General features: G+C 39.4%; 1 long non-coding RNA gene across 1 annotated transcript; it reads left to right on the top strand.

Moving 5' to 3' along the window:
- The first annotated feature begins 8,426 nt into the window (after positions 1–8,426).
- Positions 8,427–18,137, top strand: LOC120715309. The gene is made up of 3 exons (XR_005691589.1): positions 8,427–8,447; positions 11,293–11,296; positions 17,790–18,137. It is a non-coding gene; the product is annotated as an uncharacterized LOC120715309 (long non-coding RNA).
- Positions 18,138–18,434: the final 297 nt, after the last annotated feature.

Here is an 18,434-nt window from a genome sequence, read left to right as displayed (position 1 = left end):
AGGTTTGGGGGTTTATTCATACCTGACTTCATCTTCTGCTCTGGAGGCAAGTATCCCAAGTTGTTCTCCATTGCTCACCGTATGTGAATGTTAGTTCATCAAAACTTTTGTTCTAAGAATTCTAAATAAGCTTTCTATCTGTGTCACGGACAGCATGTTGTATAGTGCTTTGCAGTCTCGAGTAGAAAGGACTTCATCGGAACCCAGTGCATTACCACCATGCCTCTTTCAAATAAATCCTACAATTAGGAACAAACTCTAATCTAAGGTCGTACAGTCTAACAGTACTTGAAACATTACTATAACAACCATGAATGATTGGCACCAACCAACATGCCGGCACTCAGCAGTGCGGAATGCACTTAGATGAAGTGCTTGTTCCACTAAATGTGGGCGCATGGGTTCAAGAATTCATGCATTCAGCAGTCATTATGAACTGTCTTCATTCTATAAATCAATAACTGGCAGCCTGTCAGTGCATGGCTTGTATGCAAATGATTCAGCACTCTCTGGTTTTTATGGGGAGGAATCCATGCATGCAATAAAACCTATGCTAATCAATACTGTGGATACCATGAAACCTTCCATGTCCTAATGACTTTCCCCTTACACAAAGTCAGAAATGCCAGCGAGAATCCAGTTGTCTTCTTCACGGTAAACTTTATAGGAGGCACAGAAAACCCACAACCAGGCCCACCTATAACAGGTAGTTCACTTACTTCATTTCTATTTATATAGACATGATTATACACTGATGAAGTATTGTATCTCACATTTGTACCTGTCATAGGTTATCATGTTATATGTCTGTGAAGTCTCCGAATCATCCAGGTCATGTCAGTCAAAGGAGCCTTGCAAAGCAAAAGCGTCTGGACTTCTTTAAGTTACGTTGCAGACGTTTCACCTCCTCATCGAGAAGCTTCTCAGTTCAAAAAATAGCATCTTTTCTGTATGCTAATGATGATTAAAGCGGTATTTCGCTGGACTGCACTGAAATTAATGTTTTAACTCTTTAAAGTCTAGTCATGATCTGTAACCCTAACCTTAAATAATTTTGGGGACTTTTTTTTTAATTACTTAAATTACTTCCATCACTGCTGATGACCCCACACTCACAGAGGAGTATTATAGACAATCGAAAGCTTTTGTGGCCTTTGAAAGTGTTGTAAATATAGTTCTACACACACAATATCTCTTTACTTTTACTCACTGTTTACTCTGCCCCACACTGTGAAAGGACGTGCTCTTTTTTGGCATATTGTGCCAGTCAGTGAATGCTTTGGATAGCGCCGTTCAGGCAGAAGAATTACTATTATTTATGTTTCTCTGGAACTCTCTCACGACTGTGGCAAAGTCCATATCATCCTGAAATCAAATAGTGTCAAGACTACACTTGATGCTTGATGACGATGTACCTGTTTGTCCTCTTACTATCAGGGGACGAGCAACCAAAGTTGGCAGACAGAGAGTTTCTGTCTTATGGTAAGATATATACAGGGCAAGAAGAGCGGCACAAGGTTAAGGCAGAATTAACTTTTGACTTGGATGGTGGAAAATTCAATGAACTGGTCTGAACAACTGTGTAATTGCTGGAAAAGATAATGCTTCTTCTGTAACATCCTCTGTCCTTCACAATCAATGAGAGTTAAGTTTGATTTAACAGCACAAAGATGCAGCACTTTGCAATTTATTTCAAATTAGCAGTTTTTTCTGATGTGATCCATGACTAGATGCATACTGTATGTGCTACATACCATACTTATATGGGGGTATATATATATGTGTATATGCACTTTCCTTACGGACATCATTCACACATCTACAGACTCGATGACACATTCATACAAGTTTTTTTGTAGATGCAGTACCTTCTCCAGCCACTGCTAAAATCGGCCTGTAGAATTAGCAAACCTAAGGGTACAACAATTTCTGAAAAAAAAAGTCTGGAGAAAGGACAGGAGTGGTTTTGTAAGTAAGTGGAAATTTCACTCGAGATGAGCAGTGCCAGTACGTCTTCATGCACGCACAATCATCCAGTAAGTAAATCCCAAAAGGTTGATTCTGTTCATCTGGACGTTTCAGTGGGAGAAACGTTTCGTCATCATCCAGGTGACGTCTTCAGTCTCAGCTGACTGCAGGTTTCCAACCTTACACACACAGTACATTTGCACAATGACTGAAACCAGCACCACTGAATGACACTGAAGTCACTGGATGAGTGATGAAAACACTACGTCCAGAACAGAATCAACCTTTTGGGGCAGTGTGAGTGTGTTTCACAGGATTCAGTTCAGTTTCATAGGTTTCTATGACATTATAAAAAAAATGAAGTAACCGTGGTATTGGTGAAAAACACCCGAGGGTGTTCTGAGCTGTATTTGTTTTAAATCAGTCTTGATAACACCCATGTGTCATGCCACGACATGCCACCCAGGATTCATTGGATCTAACTGTATAGATATAAATTCTGGTGTACATCAGGATACAAGTTTTTTTGTGTGTGCGACTCTGTGGGAGTGGTCTTTATAGTAAAAATTCAGCATATACTACAAAATAAAAGACTTAATTTTGAATCCGGTCACATTGGTTTATTCAGTTCAAATCTTCAGTCAGACATGGTTTTGTGGTATCAGTGATTCACAGACAGTTGTCAAACCCAAGAGAAGGCAAATGCAATAAAACACAAAACCCAGAAGGCAAAGCTCAAACCATCCACTGAGCACACACAGACTCTGTAGACCTGAAATCTGCCAAGGCTGCTGAGAAAACAACAAAAGCAGATCAAGCAGACGCTACAAAAGCTCGGAGACATTTTAGCGAGCCTCTAATTACAGACATGACCCAGAGATATTCCACTGTGATTCTGTATTTGTGAATTATTGAATTTAAGCTCAGCAATTTTCTTAAATATTTTAGAAAATACAACTTGCCACCTCAGGCATGAACTTGCAGCCATTAAGCGTTTGTTTCAAGTTCACCTCTATCCTGTTTGATGCAAGACTGTGTATTGTTATTGTTTCTATCATATGCACACTCTTTTTTGCTCTTGGCAGAACTTGGCATTGTGTTTTTTTACATTTTTGTGGAGCTGGATATTTTTCAAACAAAAGCAGAACTATTATTTTTCTGAAATACATATTTCAAAAATCACCAAAACTGAAGCCACAGCACTCGACCAAGTGGATGCTTCCAGGGTCATTGCTTATATGGTCAAAGCTTTTTTCTTCTCTGCTTTTTTCAGCCATGTCACGGTTCTAAACACACTAGCAGTGGCTGAGGGTGGCTTACACTGTTTTGGATACTGTAATCCTTGATGGTGTCAAGAGCAGGAATGTCAGCGCTCAGCCTCCGTTTACCATCCCTCTATTCTGAACTTTCCTTGGTCTCCTTTCACTTTACAAAAAAGGAGGAAATGCAGGTATATCATATCTCCCCTTTCTCAGAAAAAACAATCAGCCATAAATGATGTTGTGCATTTAGCTGAAGTCTTTGAAAACATGCTGGGGCTTTTGAGTTAGCCACATTGCATTGGTAAATTTTCCCCCCGGTAGTTAATTAGGTCCATTACTGATATAAGTAACCAGAAAATGTGCTCTTTAACATGAAAATCACTTCCGTGTGTATCCTGTGTGTGATTCAGCCAAGAGTTCATTTCCCAAGTTGAATATGCCTCTGAGGTTTGACACTTGTGTGTCTGTGTGTGTTTTATGTACTGTTTTAGTGCCAACTGTCATTGTCACAGGCTGCATGCTACAAAATAAAATTGATCATCTGGCGATGAGAAGCTTTTTAAAACTATCTTTGCAGCTGTGTGGGAGAGTAAATGAGGTAAAGCCATGTAATGCTGGTGTGTGGGCAGGCGTTGGTGTGTCTGTTGGAAATGAACAGTTAGATTTAAAGCATCAGATCTCATGATTAACAAGAGAAAGCCTCTTGCAGAAGAAAAGACGAGGATTCTTTGTTCTCTTCAGAGTGCCGTCTAAATTCTGTCACAGACCAACCTTCGAAATGCGCTCTTCGTTTTAGACGAGGACGCACAAGCCTTTTTGGGATCTTTCATAACATTTGGTGTTTTATGTCTGTCAAATATTACAATATAAAGTGCTGTCCTATCGTGTGATGTGCCATAACACAATGTAGTGTGACATTTTGTAATATTAACTTCTTTTAAACAGAACTTGGTTTTACTCTCAGGAGTTGTCTCCACATTAAACACTTTATGATTCAGTTTAAAGCAGTTATAATTAATACACCTGTGAAGACAACTACAGATTAGAAATGTATGGATTGTAAATTGTACTTTACAATTCAAAAATAATGCAACCAGTCCACCATATAGTTGTCAAGCAAAATTCAGTAAGGTCTGCCTTGTTGCTAAGTAACCGGGTGTGCGTCAATAGTTAAGCTTAGTATTTCTGATTTCTCTATTGGATAAAAAATTGACTACTTGGAAAGTGATGTGATTTTATTTTACCCCAGCATGTCTCTAACAAATTGGAGAAAAATAACTTGTGAGGAAAAGAGGTAAACCCAAGAGCAAAAGGTGACTTATTATCCATATCCATAGCCCCATGCATGAAAAGTCCTCAACATGAAAACCAGATAGTGAAGAAGACGAGCACTGATTATAGCATGATAGCAAACACAACAGTCTGAAATAACGATTACTCTTGTGGAATAAATCTGGAAAAATCTGTTTGTGGTTTCATCCATGTGCTATAAAGACTTTGAACACACACCATCTGATAAGACTGCTGTTGTCTCTGCAGTGCCACTCAACTTTCTGCAAGCTCTCCCGCAGCCCCTCTGTACATGAAGACACTTGCATTCAGAGATGCTTTGACAGCATCTGGGCCAGCTAGGTCACTGTCACCTGAAGATTTCGTGCAGAACTTCATTCAGGGAAGAATCTAGTAGGATACCATTTACCTTTATTTGAAAACATCTTATGAAACATCCTTTGGTTTGTGGCCTGTTTCAAAAGATTTCCTGACAGGAGAAGAAATACTGCAACCACGGTTTGGTGAAATTTAGGAATTCGCCCTTACAACCCTTACAGGTTGGCTCGTTTTAATATGGTATTTGGACGGCTGCCAGGAAAAAACTTTACATTTGCAAGCAGTTAATGATATAAAACCGATGTCCGATTGCCCATTAAAGCCTGATAAAATAGGTTTCGTTACACAAAGAAACGTTTTAGTTCCTCAGATCTCAAAGTCTAGACTTGGAGAACAATAGATTTTCACCTTTATAGTACAATGACAACTAGAAGGACCTTCAATCATCTTCAGTGTTACAAGTGACAGACTGAAGTATGTTTAATCATCCTTAGTCTGGAATCTAGATTAAGGCACAGTTAGCTCTTTTATGGCCTTCATTCTCAAGTCTAGACAGATGCATGCTCAAAGGTCCTCCATCACCCACAAAAAGGTCCAAAAGACATTACTGCAGATTGCAGGATATAGTGGAGAATGAAGAGGCGGAAACATTTTCTTTGTAACTGTGACACATGGTGGTCTGATTGACAGCAGCTCTAGCCTCTTTCTGTGTTCTAGCCTGCTGTTTGGTTATGTCGTGGACTGGCTGTGCACAGCAGGCAGGATAGGACCCCAAAGCAGACTCACAGGCAGGATTTAAACTCAAAAAACACAGCTTTATTGCTGGAGTGCTGGAAATACACAACTCAACTAAACAGGAACACAGGAAACAAAACTAAACATGCAGAGGAACACACAGCCATGGGGCAGATTGTGATACGGGACAGACGCAGCCATAAATACACAGGAGGGCAAACCAGGGAACACAGCTGAAGTAAAACAGGAAGCACTAGATGCAGACTAACTCACAACATGACACAGAAACCGAGGGGAAAGAACCCTCAGGGAAACGAGATGGAACAGGGAGATAACGGGAGGTGATAACGAGGGGGACGCGGAACCAGTTAAGGGGTCGAGACCAGTGTTGGTCAAGTTACTTGGAAAAAGTAATTAGTCCAAAAATTAATCCTGTCACTTTACTGATTACTTATTTTCCAAAATAACTAGTTACTTAGTTTAAGTAACGTGATCCACAACCTGAATAGGTAATAAAGCAACAGACCTTTCAGCCCAATTCAATTTTTTCTGCATAATCCATCATATAAAATCTAATCAAATGGAAACGTCTCTTTTTAAAACTTGTTTTATTGGTTTTGATCTTTTAATTTTATGCACATTGCATCAAGCAAAAATTAAATTATATCAACAGTCTTTGACTTGAAGAAATTGTTTAACATTTAAACCTATTGTCTGCATATTCCAGCAAATGAAGACCCTGGAGTTTAGTTGCAGCTTGTTTAATTGTCTCCATGAACATGTGGTGAAAACTGAAATGACAGAAAATAAACTCCATCTCAACAGGCAGAAGCATGTTTACATCAATAAAGTGCATTACTAAAACATTCATGTTAGCAAAATATACATTAATATCCAAAGTTATCTGTATAAACTGTCATATAAAGTAACTTACGGCGTTCCAGCCTGATAATTCGGAGTAGATGGCATTTGATTACATCTCCATACTGCCATTAGCATGAGGAGCCTGTGGCTGTATCCCAATTCAGGGTCTGCAGCCTTAAAGTACTCAGCCTCAACGATCCTCAAGGGCCGCGTACTCAAAGACCGCTAAGGTCGGAAGTGCGAGGCTTGTGAAATGGGACGGTTTAGCCTCCGTTGCGCTGCCCAGGTTGCCTAGCAACCATGATACTAACAGCTGGAAACGTGTCATACAGCTTTGTTTGACAGAAATGAAGGAGAAAATCTTTTGTTCATTGTTTGTTTCTTTCTACATGAGCTTTGATCATTCTCTGTAAGATTAAGCTCAGCTATTGAACGGTGTATATTTTAAAGTAAAGGCTTTAAAACCAAGTTAGTACAAACGTCACTAATGTCACATAACTTTGCCGACATGTGGCCAACAGTAATGTTTAATGTTCTTCATTATTAAACATTTGCACATAAATAAGTGACATAATATTCAGTACTTATTTAAAGTTTACTCTTCGGCTGCCCCTCATCCGCCGTTTTTTTTTCGGCCAAAATTATCCACACCCACCGCCGCGCTATGCATTCTGGGATATGTTGGGCCACGAAGTCTACACTGCCACAGCCTTAAAATTCAGGGAAATGAAGGACGCATTTCAGGGCCGCATTTCGAGCAGCCTTTGAATTGTGACAGCCTTCGGCGCGCCGCTGTGACGTAATCGGCCTTGAAATGCGTACTTTAAGGCTGCAGACCCTGAATTGGGATACAGCCTGTTTCTCACCAAAACCGAGTGCTTGACCAAAACCGGAAGTGCTTGACCGGAACCGGAAGTGCCCCGCCAGAACAGTAAATACATTTTAGTGATATTTTCCTTTTAACTAAAACGTATGTAAAGCATGAATTATTCATTTTAACAACAAATATTAATTTTTTTAATGGCAAATCCTTTTAGAATTATTTATTTCAAACTTATGAACCTATTTATTCAGAGAAATGCCTTAAGGGCAACACAATTATTGTTGAGGGGCACAGACAGGACTCCACACGCCCACACACATTAAAAAAAAATAATAATAATTTTTTTTTTAAAGTTGCCTCAACAAAAGGGCACTTTGGGCACCCATCAGGAAAGGGGCAGGTGCTCAAACCCCTCCAGCCCCCCCCCCCCCCTGCACATGCCTGGAGCGCAGACATAAAGACGGCGAGGCGTGATTGCGGGTGCCGCTCAAGTGCGTCCGCCTCCCCTGCAGCGGCGCTGCAGACCACGCCCCGCCACACACATTAACCTGGTAAAATACATATTTAGACAGAATTTTGCAAATATCTATTATTCATCTTTTAGCAGCATAGTGCTTTTTTTCCAATTACTTTCCAATTAAAGTCAGGTCAAGGCTCCAAAAGCACAAAGGCGATATAAGGGTCGTGGCTCACAACAGTTTTTGTTTGCTACATGGATCATTTTAGTTCAGCTTTTCTTTTGTTATATTTCTTTAAGAGTTCAAAATGTGTTAATTACATAAATAAAATGTAATTTTCTCTGTAGCACTTCATGGATTTCATAAGCAACACACCTTAGTTGTTCACACAAAGCATAAAGGTAAAAAACAATATATACAGTGTTATCTTCATTTTAGATGTCAAAAAGTATTTGCTGCTCCCAGTGTTTTCTTTTGCGTGGAACCCGGGTCCAAATGGCTCTTTGGGTGTTAAAGGTTGCAGACCCTAGGTGAACCACACTGCTGTCTTTCTGCTTGAACCTGTTAACACAGGAATGAAAAGGTTCAAGGGACTTCCAGGGGCAGCATCCTGCTTTGAGATAGAACAAGATAATGAGAGCAGGAAGTCAGACAGGAACGGCACAGAGAATCTGGACATTTTCAAAATAACAAACCCTATGCATACACTCTTCTTTTAAAATGCTTCTGGTGTGATTTGAAGCTTCTGTGACGCAAAATGCAGTTTTGTATTTCAGGGTAAGCGGTTGTTACGTTTCGGTGTTGTCAGTGTTTTGTTTTTTGCGTGACTGTCATGTATTTCCTGTTTTACTTTGAAAGTCTGTGTTATCTTAGTGTGTTCAGTTTACTTTTCCTTGTCTCGTCAGGTCTAATTTGCCCCAGCTGTGTTTCCCTCCTGTGGTCCATTCCCTGATTGCTCCTTCTATGTATTTAAGCCTTGTGTTTCAGGATGTCATGGTTGCGATCTTCCCTCGTGTTGTAAATAAATAGTTTGTTGTAAATAGCTGTAAATGGGTTTTGTCAATACTTTTGTTTTGGGATTTTGGTGGAGAGCCTTAGTGTTTTTCTTCGTGGTTTTATTTTCCTTATCTTTGTTTTTCTACGTTGCACCCCGGTTGCCTAGGCCGGGGTGTAACAGCGGTGCTTACCACTTCAAAGATATTACGTGTATGTAGAAAGGAGTATTATAGTAAAATATTGAACAACAATAAACATAATATGAAGGGAATATGGGATGTTTTAAATGGTATCATTAAAAATAATTCTGGACAACAAAGTTATCCTCAATACTTTATCGACAATGGCAATATTATGGAAAACACTGCTGATAAGGTTAACAGCTTTAATCATTATTTTGTAAATATTGGACCAAAACTGGCAGAACAAATTCCTGAGTCACTGCCATCAGTAGACTGTAGTGAAAACCTGATTGATAGGAACCCTAACTCAATGTTCCTCACATCAGTGGAGGAAAAAGAAATAATTGACATTGTACACATGTGTAAATATAAAACATCTACTGATTGTAATGATATTGACATGAAAATCGTCAAGAAGGTCATTGAAGGAATTGTAGGACCTCTAACATATATTTGCAACTTATCATTTCAGACGGGAAAAGTGCCAAACAAAATGAATATAGCTAAAGTTGTGCCGCTGTATAAAACTGGGGATAGACGCCACTTCACAAATTACAGGCCTGTTTCTTTACTACTACAATTCTCCAAAATCCTAGAAAACCTGTTAATAAACGATTAGACAAATTCTTAGATAAATATAAATTACTCTCTGACAGTCAATATGGATTCAGATCAAAAAAGATCAACATCTCTGGCATTAATCGAATCAATTGAGGAGATTACGAATGCTATTTCTGGATCTCAAGAAAGCATTCGACACAATCAATCATGACATATTAATTAATGAACTGGAACGGTACGGGATCAGGGGGGTTGTACTGCAATGGGTGAAAAATTATCTCCAATCGAAGCTGAAGTGAAGCCGTTTCAGAACATTTTGCTCTACATATTTGAGTTGTTTGCCATGCTTGGTAAGTCATTCTTTCAAGATTGTTTCAATTATTATTATGAGCTTTTACTTCTGTGGCTCTTTGGAGTTGAGACAAAGCTGTGTGAAAGGCATTAGCCATGTTGCTCGGTGATAGCATAACATTCTGTTTTAGCTAGCTGAAAGGTATTGTTTGCGGGCAAATACCACAGCCTTGAAAAATAGCTTGCATGTGAATTTTCAGTCAAACTTTTGGTCAAATACACCTAAAACAATGTCTAGAATGTGAAATGTTGGTATAATGGTGCTACTTGAAGCCTGAAAATGATCTCCCATAAAAAAACAAACAAAAAAAAAAAACGAGCAGACAGCAGTAGCAGATGTCCTGACTGGGGTTCTACGTTAGCATTTAGATCCCTCCAGAGTTTTGTGCACACGGTTTAGGTAAAAATGAAAAAGGTTGAGGTTTTACATTTAGTTCAGCATTACCTGTTGCCTGTGTCTTTGTCTTTTGGGAAAATACTTTACACAAGTAATGGCTCAAAGAGGATTCCTTTTTTTTTTTTTTTTTTAACTGTGCTGCAATTGTTTACTGGATTATTTGTGCCATTAATTAGTGTCAACTAATTTTTATTCAATCTCCGCACAGGATATGCTTGTGAAGATGGAATATGGGGGAGAGCAGAAGTGCATTGAAGTTCCACAAAGGGATGAATGAAGGACATGCATATTGTATTGAAGAAATAAGTGATGAGAATGCTGTTATTTGCATTTACCATGTCAGACCTTTTGATAAACAAAATTCTAATGAAAGTGAGAACATGTATACATTTATATCTTTCAGAAATTGTTTTGAAATTGTGGTGCACAGTTCAGAATAAATGTTTTTCAAAAACCATTGCGTCTTTTTAGTAAATGTTTATTTCCAAAACAAATTTCTTGAAGTTCAGAACAGGAAAATTCCTGCTTTTTAGAATTAATTAGAAGATAACTCTTACGTAGTTAACTAAAATACTCTTTGAGAGTTAATATATAAACTCTTAACACCAAGTGTTAAATTAGCAAACTCCAGACAGATTTGGTGTTTAACACTTAATCAGAGTTAACGTACCAACTCTCCAAAAGAGTTAAATTAACACTCTCTGGTGTGGACCCATATAGACACTTTAATAGTGTTGAAATCAAATCCGACAGTGTTAATTTGGACATGCTGGATTTGCTGTGTAGTATTATTTGCAGATGACACAAATATTTTTTGTTCTGGGGGGAATCTAAAGGAGCTGCTGGATACAATTACTTCAGAAATGTGCAAAATTAAAAAATGGTTTAACAGGAACAAACTATCGCTAAATCTAAGTAAAACTAAAATAATCTTATTTGGGAATTCCCTTAGAAATGCACAAGTGCAGATTCATTTAGATGGTGTGGAAATTGAAAGAGTACTTGAACATAAGTTTCTTGGTGTGATTATAGATGATAAATTAAACTGGAAGTCTCATATAAATCATATACATAACAAAATTTCAAGAAGGGTCTCAATCTTGAGTAAAGTAAAACACATTCTGGACCACAAATCACTCCACATTCTCTATTGTTCCCTGATTGCACCGTATTTGAATTACTGTGCGGAGGTTTCGGGCAATACTTACAAATGTTCGCTATCATCAATCTTTATATTACAAAAAAGGGCCATAAGGATAATCCATAAAACTGGTTACAGAGATCATACAAATCCACTATTCTTAAAATCAAAAATTCTAAAATTCACAGATCTGGTTCATTTTCTCACTGCACAAATTATATATAAAGCAATAAATAACCTGCTTCCTGACAATATTCTAAAAATGTTTTCTAAAAGGGAACGGGGATACAATTTGAGGGGGTAATTAAATTTAAAACATCCTCGTATCCGTACAACATTAAAAAGTTTTTGCATCTCTGTGTGTGGAGTGAAGCTGTGGAACTGACTAAGTAAAGATATGAAGCAATGTCCGAGCATGGCGCAGTTTAAAAAGCGGTTTAAGGATATGGTTTTTACAGGGTACAGGGAAAAGGTAGAGATTTGATAGGGTGTTCTTGTCTAATATTTTCATGTGTGTGCGGGTGCACGGGTATGTTGGTATGGGTATATATATATATTTGTAGGTTGTGTATCCTTGAGGTGTTAATGGGTTTATTGAAAATGTGTATATGTGCGTATGTGTATATACGTATGTATGGATAGATAGAAACATATATGTATATATATTAAAAAAAAAATACACATGACATATAATGTAATTGCAAGGAGGTATTTCTGTAGTCTATTGATACTAGATAGTGGAAAAGGGGTGGGATTAAATAAGCTTATGCTTCTTCCTGCTCCTTTTTGAACATGAAAGTTATTTGGAGTTGTGGTTGCTCGTTTTCCTTTTGTTTTGCTCTTTTAATTCTATTTTGTTGTACTTTTTCAACATGTTCAAAATAAAGATTCAATCAATCAATCAAAGATCTGGATCTCTCACCACCAGTGTTGGGACTAACGCGTTATTAAGTAACGCGTTACAGTAACTACATTATTATTGTGGTAACGAGCACGGTAACTAGTTATTATGCCAAAATCAGAAACGCGTTACTCGTTACTGGGATTTAGATAGGGTCGTTACTCGTTACTTCGTGTGGTGGCTATCGCGGAGCTTCCACAGATTCAGTAACATTAGCAAGTGATGAGGCCGGCAGGTGGATGAAGGAAAAGGGACGCAGAAGGAAAAGAGACCCGAGGCGGCCGCCGGTCCAAGTGTGAACTGAACTTCAGGTAAGAAGTTATGACCTGCAGTCTCTCTGGGTCAGATATGAACCAAGTTTAGGTGGAGTTTATTTTCGTTATTCTGACTTTTTCCGTACTGCGTGCTAGGCTAGCATGACGGAGTTTCTATACAGCTGGGTGGGTGCTATGAAGTTAATGATGTTAAACTTTATTTTGTTCATAAGTTATTAGAGTTGCCAACCGTCCCGTCTGGTATTCAGAGAAAATATTACGCGTTTCTTATTGAGGTGAAAAGGAACAGTTTGTCCCGGACTTCAGCTACAATGAAAAAGGCACAAAGCTGGAGTTATTCTGTGTCTTTGCTGCACAGCTGCCTCTTCTTCTTTCATTCTCTCCCCTCCCTCTCCTGTTTCTACTTCAATCATGAAAACTGATCAATGATCAGCTGATCGTCTTTTCTCTCTTGTTTGTTTATCGCCCACTTCGCGCCGAAAGAGGAAACCAGCGGATGTCGCGCTAAACAACAGCAGCACGTTTAAGCTTGATCAGCTGTTGTTAGAATTTATTTAATATTAATTTCTAGTATCAGCTGATGTTTGCTGGAGCCACAGCTGTAAAGCTGCTGGTCATGATGTGGTTTGGTTATCTGGTGAGAGGGAAACATGAAGATGAAACCAGGAGATGTCCTTACTGGATCATCAGAGCTGAACAGGTGATGGAGAAACAGGTTTACCTTTTAGGTGACATGAATGAGTTGAAGGGAAGTTATGAACTGTTTCTGAGAGACAAATAACACCAGGATCCTTTTTTAGGTAGCTGACAGCTGGTAACTGTGCAGGTGCGGATCTAGCAAAGTGTTGCCAGGGGGCCAGGTAGGGCATTAACAGGGAAAGGGGGGCACAAAGAAATACTTTTCTTTCTTATTCTCATTTAAAATGTCTAGCTTTTAAAAAATAATTATCTGAATCTTACAACAAACGATTGATAGATTGATGCATATATACCATCAAAACAGTGTACATCACTGTCACAACAGCGTTTGCTTTCATTCAAAGGCTTTATGATTTTTCCTATAATGGTGGGCCAGTCTCTAGTCAAAATGCCCAGGACGATTTTTTTGTCCCAGTCCAGCCCTGTATGCAGCTCATCTGCAGTCTGGTGTTGCCTACATCTTCCTATTCAGAAGGCAGAATTTCCGAGTTCTGAGTACAATCGAAAGCACCACGACTGCAGTTTTTGTGTTGGATGTAAAAGGCGCACATGACGCTGTGACGTAGGCTAGAATCATGGCAGCAGTCAATGACGGTCCAGGCGTGGGATTTCTCTCGTGGAAATATGCACATTATCTTTTTCTTTCTATTGGTAGGTGGCACAGTGCACTTGTGGCAAGTAAGCAAGCTAGAAGACTGGCAAAGTTATGGAAGAAACACATTAACAAGAGAATTCTGAGTAAAACCAAAGTTACTTTCCCTAGTAACTAGTTACTTTGAAAGTAACGAGTAACTTGAAGTAACTGAGTTACTTTTGAGAGAAGTAACTAGTAATGTAACTAAGTTACTATTTTAAAGTAACTTACCCAACACTGCTCACCACTGACAAAACCTTTGTGATCTTCCAGTTTTTCCATTTCCAAAATGTTTTAGTAATGTTTAAACGGTATTTGTGGCCAGCACCTTGGGGTTTCTGTTGATCAGGAGGTGCAGAAGGAAATTTACTAATTGGAAGGTTGGGGGTTTGATTCCTGACTTCTCTATTCTGCATGAGGAAGTATCCAAGTTGTTCTCCAGTGTGCTCACCAGTATGTGAATGTTAGATTCATTCAAACACTTGTTGTTCTATGTCTAAATGCTTTCTATCTGTGTCAATGAAGCATGTTGTATAGTGCTTTGAGTGCTCGAGTAGAAAAGGACTTCATAGGAACCAGTCTATTACCACCATGCCTCTTCATAAATCCTAAATATAGGATACAAAACTCTAAAGACAGGTACAGTCTACCAGGTACTTGAAACATTAATTATAACCAATGAATGATTTGGCACCAACAACATGCTCTGCACTCAGCAGCTGAGATGCACTTAGATGAAGTGCTTGTTCACTAAAACTGTGCGGCACTGGTAAAGATTCAGATTCAGCAGTCATTAATGAACTGTCTCACTTAAATCAATAACTGGCAGCCTGTCAGTGCATGAGCTTGTAGCAAATGATTCAGCCTCTCTGTTTTATGGGGAGGAATCCATGCATGCTAATAAAAATATGCTAATCAACTACTGTGATTACCAATGAACTTCCATGTCCTAATGACTTTCCCCTTACAAAGGTCAGGAAATGGCAAGCGAGTAATCAGTTGTCTTCTTCAACTGTAAACTTTATAGGAGGCACAGAAAACACACCAGCCCACCTATAAAGGTTAGTTCACTTCAATTCATTTCTATTTATATAGCTGATTATACACTGATTAAGTATTTGTATCTCAACATTGTACCTGTCATATGTATGCATAGTTATGTCTGTGAAGGTTCTCAGTCATCCAGGTCATCGTAGTCAAAGGAGCTTGCAAAGAAAAGCGTCTGGACTTCTTTAAGTTACTTGAAGACGTTTCACCTCTCATCCGAGAAGCTTCTTCAGTTCTAAGGTCAAATGGTGGAGAGTCCCAGATATAAACCTAGTGGGAGTATCCCCCCACAGAGGGACAAAAGGACCCCCTGATGATCCTCTAATCGTCTGAGCCAAGGTGTGAAACTGGGTGTGGGTCCCAGTCAGCCAGAGTTTCGGGTGAGTTCATTGTGAAACCTGGCCCCACCTTATCATGCGAATTCCTGAGATCAGATGGCCCAGGATGTGAGTGGGCGTTAAGGCGTCTGGGAAGGGATCTCAAAACTGGATTATAGATGGCCTTAGTTGACCTTGGAACTGAAGAAGCTTCTCGGATGAGAGGTGAAACGTCTTCAAGTAACTTAAAGAAGTCCAGACGCTTTTCTTTGCAAGCTCCTTTGACTATGGATAGTTATGGATGCAGCTTGCTAACCAACCTTGCTAGCGTTAGCTTTTGTATCCTAGAAATTGTCTTTTACTTGTGGTGATTGAAAATCCACTATGTTGAAGCAGGCAATGATATTTGTAGAGGAATCATCTGTCATGGTTCAGAGGTACAGTGAAATGGAGAATGTTTTATAAACTTGACATTTTAATAATAATGGATTGGATTTATATAGCGCTTTTCAAGGCACCCAAAGCGCTTTACAATGCCACTATTCATTCACTCTCACATTCACACACTGGTGGAGGCAGCTACGGTTGTAGCCACAGCTGCCCTGGGGCAGACTGACAGAAGCGAGGCTGCCATATCGCGCCATCGGCCCCTCTGGCCAACACCAGTAGGCAAGTAGGGTAAAGTGTCTTGCCCAAGGACACAACGACCAGGACAGAGAGCCCAGGGATCGAACCGGCGACCTTCCGGTTACAGATGCGATTCCCAACCCCCTGAGCCACGGGGCGACCGTGGCTCAGGGGCGACCTGAGTCTGTTAGTAATTAGAGCCAATCTCAAGTGGCTGCACTTTAACACTGCCTTTATTTTGTAGTGCTAGAAGTTGCTACCTCATGTTATGTTTCCTTTTTGTACAGGACCCATGAATTCTGCATCTGATGTTACACTGAATCCCTCATATTACATCAAGCTGTAAAAGATGGCTTTATATACGGTGTGTTGATGATTAATTTAGGCTCATAATGTTAAAAGGTGTAGATTCTGGGTTTTGGAAGAGAGAGTTGTGAGTTGTGGCATGGGGTATGCACGGCTGGCAGTCTGTGGGCTGCCGCTGCCTTCAATAATATGGCTCAAAAACTTGACCCGTGGACTCACCGTGTCTAATTCACGCCACAGTGTGCTAATTTTAGCTGACCTTGTGATAGATGGCAGATACCACAACCGTTCTCTGTCCATTCAGTTGGTTGAGATATAAAATCTTTACAGATTTCGCTTTAGTTGATCTGCCAGCACCACTTCCTAAATGTCCTAATTTCAGCAATCCTACATATTCATGTAGCCACACACTTAGACACGGTGAATAAACCTCAATGTCCTCGGAAACAACAAAACAATGCACGAAAGTTACCAAAAAGAACAGCTTAATGGAGCGTACCAAGATGGATGCAAGAACCGAAATGAATAACCAAGCAATCTGTGGGAGACGAAACAAGTAGTCTGGGAGAAATAAGAACTAAGGCATAGGTAATTTAAGAATGGAAATCAATCCTTCAGGAGCTTATATATATCACTTTTATACAGAAATACCAAAGGATGGAGTCTAGCAACCTGTGAATTACGAGCATCCATCTTATAGTCCTTCTGTGCAAAAATCCTGTTTCTAAATGAGTTTGATCTTCAAGTGAAAATATCACTGAGTAACAGACACACTGAATATAAATGATGGATGCAACGTCCTAATCTGAAAAATAACTCAGAAATACCTTAAATTGTATTCTTTCTGATCGCCAACAGGGGGCAATTCCTCCTATAAACGTCAATGTGAAAACGGTTTCCTTTGGTCTGTGACTTTCCTTACCCTCTGCATGTCCTCCTCCACTACATCAAGGCTCATGTCTGTGATTTTCCTGTTTTTCTCCTGTCTTAAAGATCCATATTTAACATCCTCTAGCCAGTATATCCACTATCATCCTCAGTACAGGTCCAAACTATCTCAAACACACCTCTCTAACTTTCTTTCTAAACCACTATACACGTCTGATATGCTCATTTCTAATCTTGTCCATCCTGGTCACTCCCAGTGAAACTCTGCCTCCTGTCTTTTTGTTAATGCCACAGTCTCCAAATAATCAGTCACAGCAGGTTTCACTATCATTATGTAAACTTTCACTTTCAATATTTCATTCGCCTTTCACCTCTATCCTCCTGTCACAATTCACCCATGGCACTCATCTCCACCCACTCCACGCTGCGTCCACTTCTTCACCTGTCTTGTGCACCAGCCGTTGCTTTGAATGGTTGATCCTACAGCTGCGCAGTTAGAAGATATGAAAGTCAGTTTTGATTAATTTTCGATAACTTGAGCAGCTTGTATCAAAGAAAGATGCAGAGCCATTGTTTGAACTCTCCACTTTTCTGAAGAAGAAGACAAAGCAGAAAAACATGGTCTCAGAGATCAAAGCTAATACCATCAATCTGTTGCAATACTTGTGGTACCAATCACATTACTGAAAAACTATCCCAGCTTTGATACGTAAAGAACCACAGTAATAGGAAGGACAATAATGAATTAGTTTTAACCCTTGTGTTGTCCTCGGGATTCCCATATACTTGTTTGCCATTCACCTAGGGGTCATTTTTGACCCGAGGACAACACAAGGGTTAATTGAGATAAAATGTTCAGTTAATCATGATTTTGTACTCCTCGGCTCTAATTTAGCCCCAGATATTTAAATTCAGTCACCTTCAGTAGCTCTACTTCACTGTTACACTTGTCTTCTTCTCATACACACATGTACGAAACACTGTGTCTTTACATACACCAGTTAGTTCTGATGCCACACAGCAAGAACTTTTGCTCTCACTGTGGCAAGTGCACATGTGGGGCATGTTGGTATGTGTATAGCACAACTCTGGACCACATTTCCAGGTGTATTAATGGATAACTTTAAAAAAACAACAACTGCAGACTTGAAGAAAATGTTTGGGGTTTTTTTTTGTTTTAAAAATGTTTTTGTTTTATTTTTTTACCATTATCACCCAGAGGTTCATAGCTGACACATGGGTGAAATTAACTGCTCCTCAATGTTAGAGGGTAGCATACCAAGTGACAAGCCATCCGACCTCTTAAAGGTAAAATAAGATACTTCACTTCACTGCCAGAAAAAGTACCTGTGAAGTCCAGCTACTGACCACAGCAACATCAGGTAATAGTTTAT

The sequence above is a fragment of the Simochromis diagramma genome, unplaced genomic scaffold (assembly GCF_900408965.1).
Source record: "Simochromis diagramma unplaced genomic scaffold, fSimDia1.1 OVJJ01000431.1, whole genome shotgun sequence".
NCBI classification, from domain to species: Eukaryota; Metazoa; Chordata; class Actinopteri; order Cichliformes; family Cichlidae; genus Simochromis; species Simochromis diagramma.
The sequence above is the reverse complement of the archived record's forward strand: the minus strand, read 5'-3'. Positions and strand labels throughout refer to the sequence as shown.